A 26,262-nucleotide genomic window follows, 5' to 3' on the forward strand; every position below is an offset into this window, starting at 1 on the left:
GCTGCCTGTAGAATTCTTAATTGACTTTTACGTTTTCCTTTTCTGTACTTTAAGATATTGTTTCACTGCCTTCCATATCCGTTATTTATGCTAAGTCAGCAGTCATTTGTATCATTGTTCCCCTGCACATAATAAGTTGGTTTTCTCTGGCTTCTTTTAAGATTTTCTCTTTTATCTTTGGTTTTCAGCATTTTGACTATAATGTGTGCAAGTGTAGTTTTCTTCATATTTATTTTTTGAAGGGTCTGCTGAGCCTCTTGAATCTATAAATTTATATCTTTCAACCTATTTGGAAATTTTCAACCTATAATTCGTCAAGTAATTTTTCTGCTTCTTTCTCTCTCTTCTCTACTGAAACTCCAATTACACATATTTTATTTTATTTTTATTTTTTATTTTAATCATTTTGGCAGCTGGCCAGCATGGGGATCTAAACCCTTGACCCTGGTGTTATTAGCACCACACTTTAACCGCCTGAGCTAAATGGCCAGCTCTCTGATTACACATATTTTAGATCTTCTGATATCCACCACAGATTTGTGAGAGTCTATTTATTTTTTCCCCATTCATTTTCTTTCTGTTACTCAGATTGGGTAATTTCTATTGATTTCTCTTCAAGTTCGTTGACTTTTTCCCTGTCAATGTCAATCTGCTGTTAAGGCTGTCTAATAAACATTTTTATTTCAGAAAATGTGCTTTTTAATTCTATAAGTTACATTTGGTTTTTATAGTTTTTATTTCTCTGCTCATATTTCCTTTTCTTATTTATTATGAGCATGTTTATCTTTATATTGTTACATTGCTGTGCACAATTGTAATAGCTGCTTTAAAGTCTTTGTTAAAATCCAACATTTGAGGCATCTCAGTGTCTCTTGAGTATGGGGTCACATTTCATTTTTATGTCTCATAATTTCAGATTGTATCCTGGATATTGTAAATGATACATTGTAGAGACTCTGGATTCTGTTATATTTCTCCAAAAAAAGAAAGTTTTTTGTTTGTGTTTTCTTTTATTTGTTTGTTAAGTAGGTAGCACATATATTTCTTTGTTTTATTTGAAAGTTAATTTGCTTTTTGTCAAAATGAGATATATACATAACTTGGAAAAGGCTAATACTATGACAAGGTTTATAATGACAACAGTAGAACCCTGTACCCCTTTCTGCTCCTGAAAACTGCTCCCCAAAGAAAAACTTTTAATTCTTTTAGGCGTCTCTCTGGTTTTTACATCTACACTTCTAAAAATATTCTTACATTGTTATATATATGTTATCTATTGACTTCCTATTAGGAGTAACAGAATTCAGCACATTTAAAATCCTTTCTTCCCTACATACGCCCGATATACTTGTATCATATTTTTGTTTAAATCCATATTGATACTATGTTTAAATTGTCTTCTTATAAAAAAAACTGCTCAATGTTGAGTCAAGTAATATATCACTAATTAGATAACTTTTTACCCATCTGTAGTGGATTGAATTATGTCCCCCCAAAACTCCCTGAAGCTTGAATTGTGTCCCCCAAATTTTATGTACTAGAAACAGCCCCCTCTGTGACTGTGAAGAGGTGGGAAATCTTATTATAGTAATTGAAAAGTGGAGCCTTAAAGAGGTGATTGGATTGTAGGACCTTGCAGTAGTGAATGGATTAAAAATGGGGGTCAAGGGTGTGATTCTGATGTCTTTAAAGAAAAGAGGAGAGTCTGTCTTGCTCTCTCTCTTGCTCTCTCTGTTTCCACCATCTTGCAATGTGAGACCCCTGGGTCACTGTCACCACCACCAGATGGTCTTTGGACTTCCCAGTCTCAGAAACTGTAAGCAATAAATTTTGTTTTTCTTCATAAATCACCCAGTCTCAGGTATTCTGTTATAGCAACAAAAACAGACTAATACACCATCTTAGAAGTAATTGTCTTATGGGTTGTTTTAGCAATTTTCTATGTAATAGTTACTGGTTCAACCTTAAACTCGCCAATAGAATTGTGATACCCCTCTGAATACTATACAGATAATTACCTTTGCTTTCAGCTATGTCTAGTGTGTGTCTATTTCTGTGTCCATATGCTAAATGTTTATATCTAAACATATAGTCTTGTGTTGGAGTAGGGAAGATGGCCCATCTGTCTCCGAAGAATGGAGTTCTAGGGGTCTGAATGAGCCATGGAAAGTTTTCCAACCAGTCCTCTATTCAGCTATATTGTGAATTTCTGCCTTTGGAGATACCGGGTGCTTCCAAATTCTGAGTATTTTTAAGATTCTCTGCTGATGTCAGCTTTCTTCAGAATGATGTTAGCATTCTAAAGATGGTGGTGGCTGCGGCGGTTGGCGCGGAGTAGCTGAGGTGGAAAAGGCGGCCACTGGGCCTCAGGCAGCCAGGAAACTTGTGGACCTTCTTCTCGCCATCTCTTAAGGGAGGACTGCTGCTGGTGGCCGGTCGTGGGGGCTGACCGCCACTTTGCCCTTGGCAGGAGAGGCTGCCTCATTTGCAGGCAACAGCTTTGAAGTATGGAGCAAGAAAAGAACTGTTTCGTAGCTGCAAAAGCGAGTCTCTAAACAGGGAACAGGGCGCCGGGGCTGTGGATGATGCAGACAGGATCCAAGAGGCCGGGGCCGCGCTGAAGGCGGCCAGCTGCCCTATTCAGGATTCGAGGTTTCAGGCTGGCATAAAAGAAGATTCCTGGGAGCACCCGAGCCACGCAGTGGGACCGAGCAAGCAGCCCGAGGCAGCGGGAACCGAGAACGGGGAAGGCGACAAACCAGAGGCAGAGAGTGAGCACCCGACCTGGCACAGCCCTGTGAGTGACCCCTGGCCCGGCCCTGCTCGGGGGGCTGACGCCCACCCGGCTTCCGCCTGCATCACCGGGCGACTCACCGCCCTGGGGCTGCCTCCATTTTCTCAGGTGGTGGCAGCTCCAGCCCCGCTCGGCTCCTCACTGAGCCTTCCCACTTGCTTGCCCCGGCGCGGGGCTTCCAGGGGCCTGCGGGCTGGCTTCCCCTCCCACTCCCTCCGTGGTTCTCTGGCGGGGCTGGTGGTGTGGGGTGTCCCCGGCCAGTGTCAGGAGGGCAAGGAAGTATGGGCGGGGCCGACTGTCACTCCACCACACCCTGGACTCTGGCCCCCGGTAAACTTCCTGTTACTGGGAGGCAGATACCATCTCTGCGGCCACCAGTTCGGAAAAACGCCTAACCAATTTCTGGTTGGGAATAGTGTGGTAGGAGAGTTCCCAAGTCTGCTTAAACCTGCCGGAGAGCTGTCTGCAGGCGGGCACTGGACTCGTCCGGGCTGGGGGGATACAAAGGTGAACCGTGTGCTGCGGGCTCCTCCCCCAAGGAGCTCACGCTCTGGTGTGGGAGATAAGACAAGTACACAAATAACCGCGATACCAGGAGGAAGGTGATAAGTCCCAAGAAAGATCTACACAGTGCTACAAAGGTACCCAGAGCGACCAGTCGTCTGTGCCTAGCAGAAACCTGGTAGACTTCCTGGGTGAGGCGGGCCGAGCAGGGTCTTGAAGGACCAGCTGATAGATGAGGGTTGCAGAAGACACGTCCCAGCCCAGCCCGGTGCGCACAGAGCGGGGAGACGTGCGGCCAGGGAGGCAGAGACTCGACAGAAACCACACACCCTGTGGGGTCGCTACTGCACGATCCAACAGCCTGGGCCAGAGCACACGGAACAGGGAGAAGTCCTGCATGGGAAGTGAAAGCTCAACAGAAATCACACACCCTGTGGTACGTGATCCAGCAGCCCAGCAGAGTCCAAGCTGAGCAGAAAGGTGGCTCCCCGGAGAGGCCCAAGACCTGAGGCAACCATACACACAAGGCACTAAAGGCCAACTGAGCAGTTACAGAGGTAGCCATACCAAATTGGCAACCACAGCAACATCTTAGTTAGTCAATAGTCTCAAACCGGTGGACTGTGAAACCCCCTGCCACAATGAATAAACATCAAAAAAAAGATACCAGAAATACAAAAAATCAAGAAAGTACACCACCAAAAGTTAATAAATCTCAAACTCTAGATCCTATAGAACAAGAAGCCCTTGAAATGACTGACAAGGAATTTCGAGTGATAATTCTAAGGAAACTGAATGAGATACAAGAAAACTCAGCTAGACATCATGATGAAACGAGGAAAAGTATACAGGACCTGAAAGAGGAAATGTACAAGGAAATCCATGTCCTGAAAAAAAATGTAGCAGAACTTGCTGAACTGAAGAAGTAATTCAGCGAAATAAAAAACACAACGGAGAGTTTAACCAGCAGGCTTGTCGAAGTTGAAGAGAGAACCTCTGAACTTGAAGATGGGCTGCTTGAAATAACACAAGCAGACAAAAAGAAAGAAAAAAGAATCAAAGACATTGAAGAAAATCTGAGAGAGAAATCAGACAACCTTAAGCGCTCAAATATCCGAGTCATGGGTATTCCAGAAGGGGAGGAAAATGGAGATTCCATTGAAAACATATTCAACAAAATAGTGGCAGAAAACTTCCCAGGTACAGGAAAAATCACAGATCTTCAGATCCAGGAAGCTCAACGATCTCCAAACGTATTCAACCCAAAAAGGCCTTCTCCAAGACATGTTATAGTCAAATTGGCAAAACTCGGAGACAAAGTGAGAATTTTAAAAGCTGCAAGAGAGAAGCGTCAAATCACCTATAAGGGAGCCCCAATCAGGCTAACATCAGACTTTTCATCACAAACCCTAAAAGCTAGAAAGGAATGGGATGATATATTCAAAATACTAAAAGACGAAGATTGCCAGCCAAGAATACTCTACCCTGCAAGGCTATCCTTCCGAAATGAAGGGCAAATAGTATATTTCTCAGACAAACAAAAACTGCGGGAGTTCACTACCACACGACCACCCTTACAAGAAATGCTCAAGGGAGTACTGGGTTTGGTTCCTGAAAAATAACTACCATTGCCATAAAAACCCAAGAAAAATCAAAACCCACTAGTATAATAAAAATGGCATTCATGAAGAAAAACCAATCAAACAAAAATGCTATCTACAACCTAAGGAACCAACAAACACAGAAACCAAACAGTAAATCAGAAAGCAAGGAACAAAAGACACCTAAGACAACCAAACAACCAATAAAATGCTAGGAATAAATCAACACCTTTCAATAACAACTCTTAATGTAAAAGGCTTAAATTCCCCAATCAAAAGACACAGACTGGCTGACTGGATCAAAAAGGAGGCCCCAACTATATGCTGCCTTCAAGAGACCCACCTCACCCATAAAGATTCACATAGACTAAGAGTGAAAGGATGGAAAAAGATTTACCATGCAAACAGAAAAGAAAAATGAGCTGGAGTAGCTATTCTTATATCTGATAAAATAGACTTTAAACTAAAAACCATAAAAAGAGACAATGAGGGACACTACTTAATGATAAAAGGACTGATCCATCAAGAAGACATAACAATCATAAATATGTATGCACCCAATGTTGGAGCAGCCAGATTTATAAAACAAACCCTATTAGACCTAAAGAAGGAAATACACACTAATGCCATAATAGCAGGGGACCTGAACACCCCACTGTCAATATTAGAAAGATCATCTAGGCAAAGAATCAGCAGAGAAACACAAGATCTAAGCAATACTCTAGACCAATTGGAATTGGCAGATATCTACAGAACATTCCATCCAACAACCTCAGAATATTCATTCTTTTCATCAGCACATGGATCATTCTCCAGGATAGATCACATATTAGGTCACAAATCAAGTCTCAATAAATTCAAAAAAATTGGAATTATCCCATGTATTTTCTCAGACCACAATGGATTAAAACTAGAAATTAATAACAAATGAAACTCCGGAAACTATACAAACACATGAAAATTAAACAGCATTCTACTTAATGACATATGGGTCCAAGAAGAAATCAAGCAGGAAATCAAAAAATTTATTGAAACTAATGAAAACAATGATACATCATACCAAAACCTGTGGGATACTGCAAAAGCAGTATTAAGGGGGAAATTTATTGCATTAAATGCTCACCTCAGAAGAATGGAAAGATGGCAAGTGAACAACCTAACACTTCACCTTAAAGAACTAGAAAAACAAGAACAATCCAAACCTAAAGTTAGCAGATGGAAAGAAATCATTAAGATCAGAGCAGAACTGAATGAAATTGAAACCCAAAAAACAATTCAAATGATCAATGAATCAAAAAGTTGGTTTTTTGAAAAGATAAATAAAATTGACAAACCATTAGCATGGCTAACAAAAAAAAGAAGAGAGAAGACTCAAATAACAAAAATTAGAAATGAAAAAGGCGATATCACAACTGATTCATCTGACATGCAAGGAATCATTCGAGACTACTGTAAACAACTATACGCCAATAAATTTGAAAATCTGGAGGAAATGGATAAATTTCTGGACACACACAAGCTCCCAAAACTGAACCATGAAGACGTAGAAAATTTGAACAGACCAATAACAATAAAGGAGATTGAAGCTGTTATCAGAAGGCTCCCAACAAAGAAAAGCCCAGGACCAGATGGATTCACAGCAGAATTTTACCAAACATTCAAAGAGGAATTGACACTGATTCTTTACAAACTATTCCAAAAGATTGAAACGGACGCAAATCTCCCAAACTCATTCTATGAAGCAAACATCATCCTGATACCAAAACCAGGTAAAGATATAACCAAAAAAGAAAACTACAGGCCGATATCCTTGATGAATATAGATGCAAAAATCCTCACTAAAATACTAGCAAACAGAATACAGCAACACATACGTAAAATTATTCACCACGATCAAGTGGGATTCATCCCAGGGATGCAAGGTTGGTTCAACATATGCAAATCAATAAATGTGATACACCATATTAATAAACTCAGACACAAGGACCATATGATCATCTCTATAGATGCTGAAAAAGCATTTGATAAAGTTCAGCACTCATTCATGACAAAGATCCTCTATAAGTTAGGTATAGAGGGAAAGTATCTCAACATAATTAAAGCCATATATGACAAACCCACTGCCAATATCATCCTGAATGGGCAAAAGCTGAAAGCTTTTCCTCTAAGAACAGGAACTAGACAAGGATGCCCACTCTCACCACTCCTATTCAACATAGCGTTGGAAGTACTAGCCAGAGCAATCAGAGAAGAGAAGGAAATAAAGGGCATCCAGATTGGAAAAGATGAAGTCAAACTGTCCCTGTTTGCAGATGACATGATCCTATGTATCGAACAGCCTAAAACCTCTACAAAAAAACTCTTGGAATTGATAAATGATTTCAGCACAGTAGCAGGATACAAAATCAACACACAAAAATCAGTAGCATTTTTTTTCTCCAATAGTGAACATGCAGAAGGAGAAATCAAGAAAGCCTGCCCATTTACAATAGCCACCAAAAAAATAAAATACTTATGAATTGAGTTAACCAAGGAGGTGAAAAATCTCTATAATGAGAACTACAAACCACTGCTGAGAGAAATTAGAGAGGATACAAGAAGATGGAAAGATATTCCATGCTCTTGGATTGGAAGAATCAACATAGTGAAAATGTCCATACTACCCAAAGTGATATACAAATTCAATGCAATCCCCATCAAAATTCCAAAGACATTTTTCTCAGAAATGGAAAGAACTATCCAGACATTTATATGGAATAATAAAAGACCACACATAGCCAAAGCAATGCTGAGCAAAAAAAATAAAGCTGGAGGCATAACACTACCTGACTTTAAGCTATACTACAAAGCTATAATAACCAAAACAGTATGGTACTGGCATAAAAACAGACACACTGATCAATGGAATAGAATAGAGAATCCAGAAATCAACCCACACACTTACTTCCATCTGATCTTTGACAAAGGCACCAAGCCTATTCACTGGGGAAGGGACTGCCTCTTCAGCAAATGGTGCTGGGATAACTGGATATCCATATGCAGGAGAATGAAACTAGATCCATACCTCTCACCGTATACTAAAATCAACTCAAAATGGATTAAGGATTTAAATATACACCCTGAAACAATAAAACTTCTTAAAGAAAACATAGGAGAAACACTTCAGGGAATAGGACTGGGCACAGACTTCATGAATACGACCCCAAAAGCACAGGCAACCAAAGGAAAAATAAACAAATGGGATTATATCAAACTTAAATGCTTCTGCACAGCAAAAGAAACAATTAACAGAGTTAAAAGACAACCAACAGAGTAGGAGAAAATATTTGCAAAATATACATCTGACAAAGGATTAATATCCAGAATATATAAGGAACTCAAACAACTTTACAAGAAAAAAACAAGCGAACCAATTAAAAAATGGGCAAAAGAGCTAAGTAGGCATTTCTCTAAGGAAGATATCCAAATGGCCAACAGACATATGAAAAAATGCTCAACATCACTCAGCAGCTGGGAAATGCAAATCAAAACCACATTGAGATACCATCTAACCCCAGTTAGGATGGCTAAAATCCAAAAGACTCTGAATGATAAATGCTGGCTAGGTTGCGGAGAAAAAGGAACTCTCATACGTTGTTGGTGGGACTGCAAAATGGTGCAGCCTCTATGGAAAATGGTATGGAGGTTCCTCAAGCAATTGCAGATAGATCTACCATACGACCCAGCTATCCCACTGTTGGGAATATACCCAGAGGAATGGAAATCATCAAGTCAAAGGTATACCTGTTCCCCAATGTGCATTGCAGCACTCCTTACAATAGCCAAGAGTTGGAACCAGCGCAAATGTCCATCATCAGATGAGTGGATACGGAAAATGTGGTACATCTACACAATGGAATACTACTCAGCTATAAAAACGAATGAAATACTGCCATTTGCAACAACATGGATGGACCTTGAGAGAATTATATTAAGTGAAACAAGTCAGGCACAGAAAGAGAAATACCACATGTTCTCACTTATTGGTGGGAGCTAAAAATTAATATATAATTCTCTCTCACACACACACACACACACACACACACACACACACACACACACACACACACAAACCGGGTGGGGGGAAGAAGATATAACAACCACAATTACTTGAAGTTGATACGCAAGCAAACAGAAAGGACATTGTTGGGGGGAAGGGGGGAGGGGGGGAGAAGGGAGGGAGGTTTTGGTGATGGGCAACAATAATCAGCCACAATGTATATCGACATAATAAAATTAAAAAAAAAAAAAAGAATGATGTTAGCATTCTGATTTTAAGCTTTTTCAACTCTATTAACTCCCTCATCTGATTTCTATCTTCCAAAAATTTGTTGACGTCTCTTGCCTGATCTCTGTTACATGTTTTGCCCCTCCAAATCCATTCTCCATATTTTTTGCCCCATTCTGTATCCTGAAAAGATAACTTGTATGGACTTAAGCTCCCTTGACTTTTGCTAAAATTTAAAATTTTAAATTTAAGCTAAATCTAACTGTAGGTACAGGCAGAAGACTGAACAATGGGAGGAGATAGAATTGTAGATGTAAGAGTATTTTTTACCATTGCTGCCCTTCCTCCCCGCTCATACTTCCTCCCAGGAAGGCCACAGTTTTGGTAGAGGCGTAAAACATCTACCTAACTCCACAACTCCTGTAGGGTGCTTCTCTCCTATGCCTACAGCTCTCACCAGGTTCCAGTAATCATTCCTTCTACTTGCCCCTTCAGGTCTAGGGATGGTAACAACTTCCCAATGTTGCTAGCCCCTGGGTACTTCACCTTCCCTTACTGGTTCTCTTAATCCTGCCCACACCTCTGTAAATAGTTTCCTTGTTAAATTTTATTCAGTTCTCCTTTGAGTGTGCCAGTCTGTTTCCTGCCAGAACTCTGACTGCTATATTGCTGTTCATATTCTCTGTAGTGTGTTTATTCATTTCAAAAATTTTATTCTTATTTTAGCAGTTTCTAGAGGCAACAGAAATAGGTGCTGTATGTTCAATATGCCATGTTTAGTTATTGAATATCCTTTTCTCTATTACCTTTCCCATGCAAAAGTATCTGACTCTATTTTCTTTGATATAACGTACTAATTTTCTTCTCATGCCCAAAGCAGAAGATTGAAGGTTAAGTCTGTGGAGAAATTGAAAAAACATCTCCCAGTTTGGGCACAGGCACAGTGGTAGGCAAAGCAGAAGCATCATACTGTAAAAAGTGAGATTGACAAAGTCCATATAGTAAATGATGACCCTGCATCCACTCTCTTGACTTTCTTAGTGCCAAGAAAGCTGAAAGGCAGAATACTGATAGTTCCACCTCTACCCACCCACCAATCAGAAGATTCAAGGTTTCTTCTCTGGAGAAAGTGAACAGCCCGAAAGAGAATCTGAGTACGTGTACTCAATCATTCTACAATGAAACTCGCCAGCTGAGAGTCCAGCACACATATTCAGATCTTCTAATTAATGTTTTAGTGCCTTATTTTAAAGTATGGATGAGCAATAAAAGATCACTAGATATTTGAAAAAGCCTTGAACGAGAGAGACAAAGACAACCAATACCAAATACACAAACCATAACAAAAACTCAAAGGAAGGAGAAGTAATTCAGAACTTAGAAAAACAAAACAAAACAAGCAAACAATAAAACAAAAACTGGAATTAATGTAGAAAAAATAGAGCAGTGCCTTAAAATTCTGAGGAAAAATAATTTCTCATCTAAAACTCTATATTTAGGCAAACTATCACGTAGGTAATAAGATAGGATAATGACACTTTTATTCAGGAACACTGAATGATGTGTTCTGTGAAAAAGAGAAAGAAGCCAAGAAAAAGAAAGACACTGGATCCAGGAAACAGAAGATCCAACACGTAAAAAAGGAGAAAAGAATTCCCAAGATCCTGGTGACGGGAAGTTTCAGGATGACAGGTGGGTTGCAGGTCTAGTAAGCAACCAGCACAGGTAAGAGAATGGAGACACAGGGTTCCAAGAGGGATGATTCTGGAGAGAAAAATAAACTTATAAAATATCCAGTGTATTTTCGTAGTCAGAAAAGATTTTTAGTGAGGTTTGGGATTGAATTAGTGATTTTGACATGAAAAATTAAGCAAAGAAGCAGCAAACATAACAAGGCAATCAATAACATTGGAGAAGGAAATGTGTTCATAGTATATACTATAACAGCTGTGAGTAATAGAGACTAATCATAATAATAGACGTTATAAATGTTTATTCAAACAGAAATGCCAATGTAACTAATTTGGGAAAATGGGAATGAGTGAATATATTTGAGGGAGGTGATTTAAGAGAACTAACTGCTCATTTTGCCTAATAGCAAGTTGATAGGTAATAGTTAAAACTTAAAAAAAAAAAAAAATCAAGAAATGGTGATGTACACACCTCATCTAGATACACGGAGATAAAACCAGAAGAAACAGCCAAAAAAGGTTTAAGGAAGTTGTCTAAGAGAAATGGGAATTTGGGGATGAGGATCGGAGGGGTAGAATTCTATTTTACACTGTAAGCTAAAAGTTCTTTTTAAAATTTTAAAAGAGGTGTATGCATTGGTTTGATAAAAACAAAAAACAAAAAGAAAAACATCACACATGTGGTCTGAGGTCCAGAACAATAGTCACATAACAATATTTCTCTTTTCCCTCTATTCTAGTAACTCCTAAAGAGATCTTGGAACCTCTGTGCAGTATCTCGCCAGCGTGCTATGAATTTCTTCTCTCGGCTCCTTCAAGTTTATATTGTTGCTCTTCTCTCCTCAGAGGCCAATTGAAGGCCAGGCCCTTGTTGGCTGTTGACTCTCACTGTCTCTGTCCCAAAGCTGCCAGCACCTGGTGTCAAATTGCTGCTGTTTGTGCCAGGGTTGCTACTTCTTGCCACTGCTGAAGCTGCTGACCCCAAAGCCATTGACATTTCATACCCTCTCTGCTCCCACACAGTTGCCTTTTCCTAAATGGGAGAAATTTTTCTCCATTCATGGAATCGGAAACTTCATTTTCTCCTGAGTATTTACTTTTATTTTCTATAAATACTGTAGTCATGTAACCGACTTTGCTTTTTTCTTTGGACTGGCTGCTAGAAAGCTCTTAGCTAAATTTGCATTGCATTTCTAGAAGATGGAGAGGATCTTATGGTTTGTATGTTTGTCTATTTGTTTTAAATGTGTCAGACTTCCTTTGTTTTTTCCTTATGTTTTCACTAGTCTTTTATTCATTCATTCATTTAATACTGTATTTATTTTTTGTAAGGTCACTCAGGTTCTTTGTTTTTATTTTGGAACAAGGGGAAACTATACTCGAATAAATAAATTATGAAAGTTTCTAACTTTAAAACAATTATTCCTTTTATTAAAATCTCTTTATCTTAGGATTCAGGACTGAATTCATGGTAGCCATCTTGATTCCTGTACCTTTACGGTGAGTCTTAAAATTGGATAGTGTGATTCCTTCAACTTTATTCTATTTTAAAATTGTTTTAGTTTTTTTGGTTCTTTGTCTTTCCTATAATTTTTAGACTCTGTTCATCTATATTCACAAAAACTCCTGCTAGAATTTTTTTATAACACTTTTATTGAGTTATGTGACTAAAGTCATTGTTATTTGCATTGTGATACTTTTGTTTTTTATTTGTGTTATTCATTTGCCTAGCTTTAGTAACAACCTTTATCCTCTGTCTGGCAGGAAGGCACAGGTGCATAAAGAACAATCCATTTGACAAGCTGCTTTCCAATCATATTCTCACTTGTTTTCATCCACAATATTTGGTTTTGTCAGAAGTTTATCTTCTCTGGTCTAGTTTCTTTCCCATTGTGAACACAGAGCCTTGCATGTGATCCTTCTGTGATATCTCCTTAGAGAAATGTAGCTCAGTATCACGGGAGATCTGGAATGGATAAAAGCAGAAAGCCCTGGCAATGTATGGACTGTTTGGATAATTTTTAATATCCTGATCTAAACTTACACATTCTATATATTTAGAATAATAAACTAAAAACTTTAGGATATTCCATACAAACATACTTTGGATGGATTTCTTTTGAAAATCATCTTATTGGGGTATATTTTGCTTTAAGAGAATGTGATAGGTTGATATGCAAGAAGTTATGAAAATGAAAACCCAGTAGATAAATGGACAAAGACTAGAACAGGAACTTTACAGTTCAGAAAACCCAATTAGACAATAAACACAAGGAAAAATGCTCAGTCTCATTAACATCAGGAAAATGATACATTAAGATACATTAATGACACATTAATACTCACCAGGCTGGCAAAAATAAATGTCTGGTAATATTAAGTGTTGACAGTGTTGTGGAACAATGAAAACTCTAATACTCTGCTGGTGGGAGTGTAAATCGAGACAATAAGTTTAAAAAACAATTTGGCATTGTCTAGTAAAGTTGAAGATATATATGCCATATAACCAAATGTTCCCTCCTATTTCTAGGTGTGTGTCCTAAAGAAACCCTCAAGCAAATGCATCAAGATACAGAAACCAATCCAATCAGAATGGCACTATTTATAATACAGAAGCAACACAAATATCCATTAGCAGTGGGATGGATAGATTATAGCATATTCATAGAATGGAATACTGTATAACAGTGAAAATACAAGTTTCAATACAGACAAATCTCAGGAATATAATTTTGCATGAAAAAAGGCAAGTCACAATGCACAGAATATGATTTCATTCAAATAAAATTCAAAAGCATGCAAAACTAAACAATATGTTGCATAAGTATACTAACTTGTGAAAGCCCTAAGAATTGCAAGGTAACACAAAATTTAGGATAGAGTTTATTTCTAAGAAAGAAAGAAAGGAAATGGGAGCAAAGAGGGCCACACAGGTTATGGCAATATTCTTTATTTTTTGAATTGGGTGATAGATACACAGGTATGCTCTTTAATTTTATTTTCTAGATAATACATATATTTTATACTACTATTTTTCTCATCTTAATAATTAATAAAATCACTTTTACGTAAAAAGAAAAGTCACCAAAATGTGACTGCGTGTCTTTAGAGTTACCACGTCAGTTCTCACATTTATTTTTAACCGCAAAAAGTTGCCCTGGCAGTTTAGGTAAGATGTTACCATAGATGCCACAGCCACAAAAGGGATTCAGGACACCAGATTTAGCCACACATTTTCTTCATGTGTTTTCGTTTTAAAATAAAAGAATATATTTATTCCTTAAAATATTTGCTTGAAATATCAACGTAGATAACATTTTTGAATAGTGTTTCTCAACCTCTAGTTGTACATTAGAATCACCTGGAGATTTTAAAAACGTGAGATGTTGATGCTCAACACCCATCCTGGATTAACTGAGTTAGAATCTCTGTTGGTGGGGGCTGGGTTTTGAATTTTTCTTTAAAAAGGCCCCAGGTCATTCCAATTTAAACCAGAATTGGAAAGGACTATTTTAAAGCAATTTTTAAACCAGCAAGCATTTTTTACATTGTTGGTGCAAAATTCTAAAGTGGATAGGAAACAAATTTGGGAATTCTCTAGTATTTAGAAAACACAAATAGGCTTCTGATCAAGATGGCAGAATAGACCGTTCCCAGTGTCACTCTCTCCCACAAATCAACCAATTTACAACTACTAAAAAGCAATGACAGCCAAGCTAGGGCTGCTAAAGCTCAGGGGAAGAGGAGGAGAGACCTACAGAGCTCATGAAGGCAGGAGAAGCCACAATGAGAGAAAGAAAGGATGACTCCCTCCATTTTGAGCCCCAGCCACTTCGAGGCTGGAGCTGTTGAGCACACAGAGCAAGAGCTGGCAAAAACTGCTGCTGTGTCCTTTCTATGAAGTTGCTTGGAGGTGGCAGGGGAGAAGAGGGCTTTGGTGACCACCAGGCCAGAAGGACCACTAACAGGGTTCCCATAGGCCCACGCAGGAGTGAGGACCTACAGACAACTGAAAAAAGGAACCACTCAGAGGCTTGTGAGTCATCGCAAGGGACCAGTGCATGGCCGGTCCTGTGGGAAGTATTTGGAGTGCAGGTGACAGGGGAGATGGGCCCACCAGGGGAACACTGGGGCACACATCGATGACGGATCTACCCTCCAATCAGTGTAGGACCACTCAGTGTAGACTGGTCAGAGGGTGCAGTTTGCTGAAAAGACTCAGGCCCAGACCAGCATTTCCACACAACCCAGATGTACCAGACCTCATGAGACCCAGAAGTACATACAAGGTCAACAATTAAAACCCAAGCTGCACAAAAAGCCTTTCCCAGGGAATCAGCAGCAAAGCAGCAATTTAGCTCAACCATAGAGCTCAAATGCTGGTTCCCAAGGAAGTTCCTCCATTTTAGAAGTAAGCAAAGAACAACAAATTAGTTCCAGTGCAGAGTTTAAGTGGTGGGAACAGCGAATAATCAACACAGAACTGAAAGAAAAAACAAAGTACCCACAGATCAGAGACAGATTTTCTATTAACTAGTAAATGTCCAACGCCATCGAAAAACACCCTTAAAACCTAGAAGGACTGCAAGAATCCTGGCCTCTCAAGCCAGGGATGGGGGAGGGCCAAGAGCCACAGCCACACAACCCTAATATCCGCAACCAGCCCAGCAACGACCTCTGAGCCACAGCAGGAAATGCTCTGGGTTTCTGAGCTGGGGTGATGGGGGGCTGAGGGCCTCAGCAATGCCCCCCTGACATCCGCATCCAGCCCAGCAGCGACTGAGCTGCCCCTGGAAGTACCCTGGTCTCCCCTGCCAGAATGAGGGGGTTGCCATGGGCCTCAATCATGCTCCCCGCCCTTCCTCCTCTTTCCACCCTATTTTCCTCCCCCCCACCCCCGCCAACTGCTCTGCAACAATATCTTAGAAGGGGGCATGGAGACGGGGGAAGCCGAACCCAGCCACAACCAGGTAAAAAGCACATCAAAAACACCATTTCCGTGCAGGTAGCCCACCATAGCCAACACAATTGCCATGGCTGTTACAAAAGTGGCTAGTCTCTATAGCCACAGTCTCAGCTGCCATGAAGATGGCAAGCCAGACTCTCAACTGCATTGACACAAGGAGAGGCACCAGTGGAGACCAAAAAAAAGGAGAGGTCCTCTCTCTCCACAGAGCACACTCCAGAGTAATAGAAGAAGCATCTGATTGACGATAATAGGGGAGGACTTGAACACACCTGTCTCAGTACTGGACAGATCATTTGACAACAAACCAACAGAGGAACAGTTAATCTATCAGATGGAGAGAACAAATCTGTGGTTACTACAGGAGGAGGGGAAGGGGTGAGGGAGATTGGATAAGGGGCGTAAAGAATAAATATGATTTGTAACAATGAACATGCTAATGAAAATTAAAGAAAATACAAATATTCAAGAATATAATATAGAGTGTATCACATTTTTATTCCAATTGTGTATGTGTGTAATGAGTGGTCATGTAAAATACAGGATTTCTTACTGTGAGTCGCAGTATGTTTGAAAAACAGTAGTAAACAAATCTATTCTAAGGTGCTATTGGGTATTTTTTTAAAAAAACATTTTAATTAAGTAAAAATTGTATATATTTATAATGTACACCATGATGTTTTGGTATATAGATCTATATGTGTATATATATATACACACACACATCGCGGCATGGTTAAATCATTCTTTCTTACTGCTTAATGTGATCGAGCGGTAATAGCGTATGATGTTTGTCCGTGTTTGAATCCTGGCTTTTCCACTTGCTAGCTCACACTCTTCGTATCTAGTTCCTTGCCTTAAAAATCTCTTAGGGTGCTTGCAAAGGAGTTTAGTAAACTGCGCAGTCAGAGGGCACAGTCCCTGAAAGATTGCTCTCACTTCAGATGCCAGCTGCAAGTTTGAAGGTCCCTGGGTCCACTCTCAGTACAGACCAACGGGCTACAAATTCAGAGGTTCTCACAACCACCCTCAGGTTTGATAATTCACTAGAAAGACTCAGAACTCATCGAAAGCTATTCTAATCACAGTCACATTTATTACACAGGAAGGATACAAATTAGAGCTAGCATATGGCAAGAGGTGCATATGGTGAAATCTGGCAGAGTTCCAAATGCAAAGTTTCCATCATCCTCAGGATGTGTTCCCTTGCTGGCAATGAAATGTGGCAATCCTAAGAGAATATCACCACCCAGGGAAACTCACCTGAGCTCTGATGTCCAAAATTTTTATTGGGGCTTCATTACTAGGCACAATTGATTGAATTATTGTCCACATGATTGAACCCAATTGCCAGTCTCCCTCCCCTCCCTGGAAGTTAGCCTGATATCACATTGTCCATTACGTCATGATGAGCCCCACCTTGTGTCATCTTGTTAGCATAAACTACCTAGGGGCCCACCATGAGTGTCCTTGTTACTCAAAATTATCAGGTGTGGCCCAAGGGGCTCACCTTAAATAACAAAGACGTTCTGTCACCTGGAAAATTTCAAGGGTCTAGAGGTTACCTCCCTGAGCTAGGACAAAGGCCAGACCTCACTTTGGAGGCCAAATTGGTCCACTACACACAGTGGTTTTGAGGATTAAATGAATCAATACATGCGAAGCTCTTAGGATATTGCCTGTACAGAGTGAGGGCTACTAGTTACTACTATTACTATTGCTATTAATCTTTGCCCCTTTTATTTTCAATCCTTGACTTCTCAGAGAACCTTGCTGCTGGTTTAACTTTCACTTTCATCTAGCCAACAGCCTTTGCTTTCTCTCTTTCTCATCTAGCATAAGGAGGTGATTGAAAGTGAGAAGGAAAGTGTAGGAAGAAAGCTGTAGGCTTCCTCCTCCCCCCAACGCTCTCCTCCTCCTTCCCTTAGAAACTTTTCTTTCTCTTCATCCCTAACCAACTCCTCCCCTCTCCCCTACCTTTTCTATCTCATCCCCTCCTCACTTCTCAACTCCCCATCCCTTATGGGCAAGAAGTTCTATGCCACTAGGTTCCTAGCCAAAGCTTCCCTAACAAAATTTACCAGGAAATTTGTTTTGCAAAATGCCTTCAAAAATGTGGGGAAGAGGTTGCAGACTGGTGATCCACCAAGAAATATTTCCTTTGGCCTTCGTTGTTCAAAAAAAATTTTTAAAACCTAGAAATCAGAGAGTTTGTATACACTTCTATTTTTCTCATGAAAATTTGGAAAAGTTGGCCACATTGGTCCCAAATTCTTGCACAGCAACAGCATGGTGATACCGTATCCCCACTGTAAACAAGCTCTGTCCTACTCTTGACTGTCTGCACAACTTCCACATATCTGTTTCATCATTTATGGTATCTGTTTTGACCCTGTAGGATCTGATTTTACAACCACAACTTTTGAGATTATTACCAATAGTCTCTCTATCTTTCTACCAATAAACAGAACATAGGAAACATTATTAACAAATTTAGCAAAGTTTTCTTGCTAAAGAATCCTCTTACTAAAACTCAGGCATACTAAGTTATATATGGAGAGCAAAGCTTTAATGATGTAACCTCGTGTTAATTTTTAAAATAAACTGAGCTTAGTTCTCTCCATTGTAGCTGAGTAATGGTGCTTCCATTCTTTAATTTATGTAGTCTGAAAAATGAAGGTCCTTGGATAGAAATCCTGTGTGACATAAATCAGATGCACACATTTATCCATATCTCTAATTCACTTATCGAATGGGTTTTTCAAGGGACTGGGACTTCTAGTGCATAATTACAGGCTTGGTTGAAAAATCCAGAATGCTGAAAAAAAAATTTCAAGTTAAAAAATAACCATTTTTGGTAAACAGTAATTTCAAGGGCTCTTAAGTGACATTAGAAATCATTCAACCCAATTCCTTCCTTTTAAATATAAGGCAACTATCCAAGAATAAAAGAAGTTCCATGCTGTGTTTTATGTTTTGAAGCTGTCAGAACCTCTTAAAAAATTAACCACTGTAGGGGGTACACAGCATAGGGCCTGCTTCTTCAAATATTGGTGATCACACCATGGTTTTCAAAGTGTTTTGGAAATAACTTTTGGTTGGAAAAACTTCAAGGAGTTCATTTTAAGTTCAATTACATCTGAAGTGGTGTAATTTATTATAATTCATTAGTCATTGAATACCCATGCGCTCCCTCGCTTTTCCCAGCTCCCTGGCAGTTAGGTGAGTCTCTGTGACTAGTTCTGACAAATGAGCTGTGAGTGGAAGTGACATATGTCACTTCTGGGACAAAGCATAGACAGAGAAGCACTTGTTCATTCTTGATGATTCTTTCTTTTCCTGCCAGAACAACAGCAGAGGCCAAACATTGGGATGGAATAATCAGACAATGAAAACAGCCTGGACAGGAGGCCTCCTTGGAAGGGGCACGTCTGGAAGAGCACAGTACCCACAGCTAACCCTGTGTGAGTGAAAAATCAACTTTAGTGGGTTAAACCAAAAAAATTTGGGGATCGTTTATCACTGTGCCATAAGCCAGTCTGTTCTGGTGAACAGGTTAACAATACCGTCTCTTAGATTAGCCGTGTTTTAAACTTCCCACAATTATCTAAAACACAGTTTAATCGTTGATGTTTATACAGATTTAAAAGCTTAATATTCAGAGGGCTGGCCGGTTAGCTCAGTTGGTTAGAACATGGTGATGATAACACCAAGATCCAGGGCCTGATCCCTGTACTGGCCAGCAGCCAAAAAAAAAAAAAAAAAAAAAGTTGTTTAATATTCATATGGATAAACATCTCTTGTTAAAAAAATTTGATGCCAAGTGAATTATTTTTTCATCTTGAGTGAGAAGAGACCTCAAAGGAAAAAAAAAAAAATTGTCCCCTATGATTAATATAAACCTTAGTCAAATTTAATCTTACTTAAGATCTTGATTCACTCTAATTGGGAAATCAAAATTATTTTTGTTTAGTTTATTAGGATGTAAACTTATTATCTTTATCAGCACAGTCTAAGACATTTTGGAGGATAGCACATAAGTTCTTTTAGGACTAAGTGATTTATTTTGTTTTTTCCTTTAATTTCCTTTAACATTTCCTTTTAATTAATTTCCCTTTAATTTCCTTAAAGAGAAAGGGGAGATTAATTTTAATCTGTTTTCTCAGAATTAAGGGTCAAAAGTTAAGTAGTTAGTCCTAAATCATACAACAAATAAATGGAGAAGGCAATACCAAAACTCAGCTTTCATTATTTCTATTATGTCTATGCTTCTTCTAAAAGTTATAGGATGGTAAGGAAGAAGAGGTTAGAGTTCCACTTCCAGGAATGATGAGTTAAGTAATTTAGACAAATGCTCCCACTGAAGATGACTAAAATACTGGACAAAATATAAAATCATCTTTCTGAAAACAGCAAACAAAATAGTGAGGAATTACTAGGCTAATATTCTGGAGAAAATGAAAATCTACAAAAATGAGCATGATACTGGTGCCATCTCTGTCCTGAGGATACTTAGTGATCCAGAGCAGGTTGCTGAGAGGCTTAACAGGTTGCTGAGGGCTAGGGAAACAAAAGTTGGAGTCTAGGGCCTACCAGGGAGCAATAACCTGCACCTTGAGTTGGGACTAAAAGGACTGACACTCGAAATAAGGGTGAATTGAAAGTAAATCAACGTTTTTGTGTATTGTGGTCTGTCTTCTGGGTAACCCAGAAAATCCCAAGCCCTGAAACTGGATGAGAGTAATCTTGGATTGTTAGTGCCCCAACTGCCTGGAAGAAGCAATAAAAATTCTCTTTGCAGAAAGAGAACATCATAGCAGGCCTCATATTATTTTTACAAATAATTAAAAATACAATTGTCAGGACACAGGAAAAAATAACCAAGCATACAAAATCATAAAACACCATGAACAAGAAAAAGAAAATACAACAGACTATAGAAACAGACCCTCAAGGATTCCAGATACAGATTGTAAAGCAACTATGCTTCTAAAGTTCAAGTAGATAAAAGTGAAGCTTGAATATTTTAGCAGAGAACTGTAAAATATAAAAAATGACAGCAGAATTTTAAAAGAACTACATAAAAATTCTAATTGTAAAAAACAGAGTAGCCTAAATTAAGAAATCAATAGATGAATTTAAGAACAATTTAGATACGGTTAAGAATTAGAATACATGAAAATAGGTCAGAAGAAACCATTCAGAATGAAGCACAGAGAAGAAAAAAGAATGGACCAAGAAAAGAATAGAATAAAAATGTCTTAACACGTTCCACTGGAATCTTGAAAGAGGTATGAGAATGAGACAGAGCACCATTTAATGAGATAACAGCTGAGAATTTTTTAGCTCTAGACATCGACACAGAAATTTTAAAAGCCCGATGAATCACAAGAACACACAAAAGGAAAGCCACACGTAGACAATTACAGGAAAACAAAGAAAACCAAAGACAAAGAGAAAACATTAAGAGCAGACAGTGGCAAAAAGACAGTTTATCTTCAAAGAAACAAAAATTAGACTGACTGCTGCCTTCTCAGCAGCCATTACGAAAGCCAAAAGATTAAGGAATGATACCTTTAATGTGCTGCAGAAAACAGCTGCCAATTTAGAATTCTGTACCCAGTGAAAAAACTTCACTGAAACAACATGTGAAGACAACCTCCGTTCAGTAATTAATCCTTTTCTGTTCTGGGACCTGTGGCAGGTGCGAATCTGCGCGTACTGCTTTTTCATTTCTTTTTCCCCTTCTCCTCCTCTCCAACTGCTCTGTGTTAGGGGCTCTGCAAGGAGCCAGGTTAGAAGTGAGAGTAGGAGCCGTGGGAAGCACAATGAGGGAAGTAAGAAAGTTTCTACTTGGCTGATTTTTTTTTTTTTTTTTGTAAGATATCTTCACATCTCTAGGGCTAGTGAATGTTTGGAACTGGCTCTCTCATGGGCAATTTCCAGAATTCTTCATGAATATCTATTAGGTTGTCCATATTTTTTAAAAATTAATTTGTAACAGTTCTTTATACATTCTGGATACAAGTCTTTCTTCAATAATATTTGATATAAAAATGATTTGTATGTGGCTTACCCTTGTACCCTCTTAATGGTATCTTTTGATGAATAGAAGTCATTAATTTCAACATAGCTTAATCTATCATTCTTTTTCTCTATGGCTAGTGGGTTTTTTCCCCCTATTTGAGAAGAATGTCTCCTTGGTCACTCTTTAATAACACATGAGCTTTTTCCCTCATTAGTTTAAAATCCAAATTTAACTGTATAATATTGAACAGAACTTGGTGTTCTAACCAACAGCCATTACCCACTTCTTCCCTGCTTACGAAACAGAATTGATGGGAGAAGGGATTAGGGAAAATGTACATACTCTCAAAATATAGGGTGCTTGGCCAAAGCCATCCCACACTTGACCCACTGAACCAGAATTCTTAGAATGGAGCTTAGACGTGTGTAATTTTTAAAAGTGCCCCCAGATATTCAGTTTTATCTTGATAAGGACTACAAAGAAAAACAAAACAAAACAAAAACTCACGTGTCTAGAATGTCGTGGAAGGAAGGACAGAATTTTAAGCAGTAGTTGGAAAACAGGCTGAGAAGTAGCAGAGTCTGAGGAAGATAAAGATCAGAAATGTGCTGGATTTGGTGTGAACCTTCAAAGTTGTTGGTAAACTAAGAATACTTTGGTACAAAGGTGGGGTGTAGAATTCGGATCACATGATATTAAGGATGGGGAGTAGGCAGTTAGAAGGCAAATAGTGTGTATATAAAAAATATTTAAGGGAATAGATGGTAATAATAAGTTTTGCAGAATCAAACAAAAAAGATGTTTGTTTTCCAGTTTCATAATCTGAGACACAAAAACATACAATCCTTGAATTTTAGAGTTAAGGGGAACCTTAAATATTATCTAGTTGAATTCCATCTAATAGTTAAGTTTCCTTTACAAAAGTCCTGTCATTCTCTCTATGCTTAAATGCCTTTTATGGTGAGGCCTTCCTCTACCTTCAGGAACAGCCCGTTTGTTGTGTCTTTGCGAGGCTTTGAGTGAAAGTTCATCCTTACCATGAGCTCAAAACTTACCTCCTCAAATTTCACTGACTGTCGTATTTGAAACAAGAGGACAGATGTCAGCTGTGAGGGAATGTTATCTTAACTAATAAATTTATTTAATGGCTTTCCAAAAGAAATGATAAAAAGGGTCTGGCTTGATTTTTTTTTTTTTTAAAAAAACTCTGGCTCAAACTTAAATTAATAGGATAGTTTAAGAAATAGTTGTTCTCGGGCCGGCCAATGGCTCACTAAGGAGAGTGTGGCGCTGATGATACCAACGCCATGGGTTCGGGTCTCTGTATAGGGATGGCCGGTTGGCTCACTTGGGAGAGCGTGGTGCTGACAACACCAAGCCAAGGGTTACGATCCCGTTATCGGTCATCTTAAAAAAAAAAGAAAAAAGAAAAGAAAAAAGAAATAGTTGCTCTTCAAGAATGGCTTTTTGAAAGTCAGTCCTCTGTTTTAGGCTTTGCAAGGTAAATACGTAACCTCCAAATTTAGCTATGTGGCATTTAGCATGGCAACCACAAATCAGAAATTTGAGGAGGCGCTATATCATGTAGGAATGGCTTTGGTTGAAAGCAACGGAATATTCATCTAAACGTGTCTCAAGCCACATGACCCATAATATGCCACTTAACAAAATGTCCGGAACTACTGGTGTAGTTCGGAAGTTGGATAATGTCTGGGCACAAGTTTTCTGTCCCCCTGGCCTTCCACTTCCGCCCACGAGATGGCGCAGCTGCTCTAAACATTGGCCCTCAGAGGGCCTACTCCAGATGGAAAGGAAGGAGACTGGAGCAAAAGAACTTTCTCTTTCGCTCCTAAGTCCTCCTAAGCAGAAATTAAATTTGAGGCTTCTAGCAGATATCTTGGGCCAAAACTTAATCGCATGCTCATTGCTACTGACAAAAGAGAAGTGAGAGTGCCATGATTTACTTAGACCCTGAAGCTGGGTACATCGTTGCCCAGTCAAAATAAGGCTTTTATTTTATCTATGAGTTTAATTTTTTAAGCAAGAAAGAAATGGGGAATAGCTGTTGGGTAGGCTACCAATAGTGCCTGCCAGAGGAGCTCGGGAGAAATTATACACACTAAATCCACCGGGCACTATTTCAGAGGGCAGGACAGTGCCTCTTCAGAATCTGTTTTTCTTCCTATGATAGTTATTAATTCTCTGCAGTGACTTAAAGAAAAATTCTTGGGCACAACTTCCTGCCATTAAAGTCTTGATTAATATAGAAGCTGACAGTAAAACTATTTTTAAAAGTTATTCTGCTTCTAACCCAAACTTCTTACTCTAGCTCTCATTTTACCCCTATGTGAATTGTACGAATCACTTTCAATTAACATATTATATAAGAGCCTTGCATGGAAAAGAATAAACCATTTTCAAATTAGACATTCCGTCTAGAACTGTCACTAGCTGATTCTCAGCACTGTCTTTTATTTCAACAAGCTTTTAGATGAGATAAATCATATTTGTAGTAATTCTCAGGATAAAATTTTCTTCTAAAAGCTAATTTTATGAAGGATTTTTTTTTTTAGTTTTGAAGAATAAAGCAATTATTCTTTCTTTTTGAAATTGCATATCAAGTCCCGAAACATTGACTTCTTCAATTTAAAATGTTAATGTCAAGTGATGGGTATAAACATCTCCTCTCTTCTACCCTTTCTTTCAGTGCAACTTTCTTGTTCTTGGCAGACTCTCATACCTATTGGATTCCCGTTGCACACCAACTTTTTCGGGCTACAGCTGTTTCTGACAGCTGTTCTCTTCACTGCCCACCATGCAACCACCCTTCTGTGGAAATCCCTGCCTCCCCAGTGTGACTGCTTTGGCTGGGGCTTCACACTAGGCTCAGGCACAGAGCTTGTGACCTAAATCTATCCAACTATTGCATTCCCTGGGCCAAACAGATTGATGAATAGAAGCCTCGTTCAGAGCCAATGAGAAGTAATGACACTTATGTTGGGACTTCTGGAAGAGAGATTCTTTCTCTGTCCTAGATTTTTACCTGAGGGAATGTAAGGCCCATAGTTGCTGCAGCCATCTCAAGATCTTGAGTGAGGAACAGTCTGAGAACAGAGCAGAGAGAGAGAGAGAAACCCTGATGATATATTTCAGCCTTTAAGACAAGATAGCAGCAAGCCCTAGAATTTTCAGTTACATAATCAAGTAAGTTCCTGTTTTGTTTAAGCCAGCGTTTGGGTCAAATTTTCTCTCACTTGCTACCAAAAGAGTTCTAACTTATACATAGGCTTAGAATTTCTTAACGACCAAGAAAATTCTCAGATATTGAATATGTCATAAAATTAATATAGAAAATACTTAGTGAATAAATGCACATGTAACTAATTATGTCCAATACTTTTACTGTTTTCTTTTCACATAATAATGTCCACTTGTCATACAAAATAATATAGAAGAGTTTAAATTAGCATTCTCAATGTTACAGTTGACCCTCCATATCTGCAGTTTGGTTGAATCCGCAGATCAAAGACATTCAGGGGGAAAAAACAATAAAAAATAACAATACAACAATTAAAAAAATACAAAATTCAAAAATACAGTGTAACAACTATTTACATTGTATTAGGTATTATAAGTAATCTAGAGATGATTTAAAGTATGCTAGGGGATGTGCGTAGGTTATATGAAAATACTACACCATTTTATATAAGGTACTTGAACGTTCATGCATTTTGGTACCTGCAGAGGTCCTGGAACCAATCCCCTGTGGATACCCAGGGACAACTGTATATGCTTAATGCAATTATGGCAGTGTGCTCTGGGGACAGTTTCCTCAAGACTGAGCATGCACATTTGTTTCCTTTTTGAATCTAAATTATTTCTCATTATCATGAAATAAAACAGTCTTGGTGTTATTTAGAAATATTGATAAATTGTGGGTATACATAAGGCTATAATTATAAAAGTGGTGGTCTTATACTGTGGTGCTTATGTTACTCTGGCTATTTCTTTTGCTCAAACAGCACCTTCCTGGGAAACAAGCACAACAGGCTGACCACACAGGCTGTGTGACCACAATCCCTGTGCTTGGTTGAGAGCCATTTGTGCCTGGAGATGGAGAGCACTGCGAAGAAATTGTTCACTTCAGTCAGTGCCTCTAGCCTTCCTTGTGGTGACCTTTGCCGCTCTCCACCCCAGGTGTCCATATCCTTGTCAAACGGTGAGAAACCTTTGGTGATTGGCTGAGATAATATCCTTGTAAGACAGCTCTTCCACCTGGAGTATTCCCTAGAAACAGACCCAGTTTATTTTCATGCACGATTAAAACCATAAGGCATGCTCTGTTTCTCTGTGGTAGTAAAGGACACATCGATCATACTAAAGAAACGTTACCGTCGTAAGTGAGGACCTC

General features: G+C 38.9%; 1 long non-coding RNA gene across 1 annotated transcript; it reads left to right on the forward strand.

Annotated features, from left to right (window-relative positions):
• Positions 1–12,002: 12,002 nt before the first annotated feature.
• Positions 12,003–13,473, forward strand: LOC134362698 (uncharacterized). The gene is made up of 3 exons (XR_010021640.1): positions 12,003–12,074; positions 12,309–12,357; positions 13,388–13,473. It is a non-coding gene; the product is annotated as an uncharacterized LOC134362698 (long non-coding RNA).
• Positions 13,474–26,262: the final 12,789 nt, after the last annotated feature.

This window comes from Cynocephalus volans, chromosome 14 (genome assembly GCF_027409185.1).
Source record: "Cynocephalus volans isolate mCynVol1 chromosome 14, mCynVol1.pri, whole genome shotgun sequence".
Taxonomy (NCBI): Eukaryota; Metazoa; Chordata; class Mammalia; order Dermoptera; family Cynocephalidae; genus Cynocephalus; species Cynocephalus volans.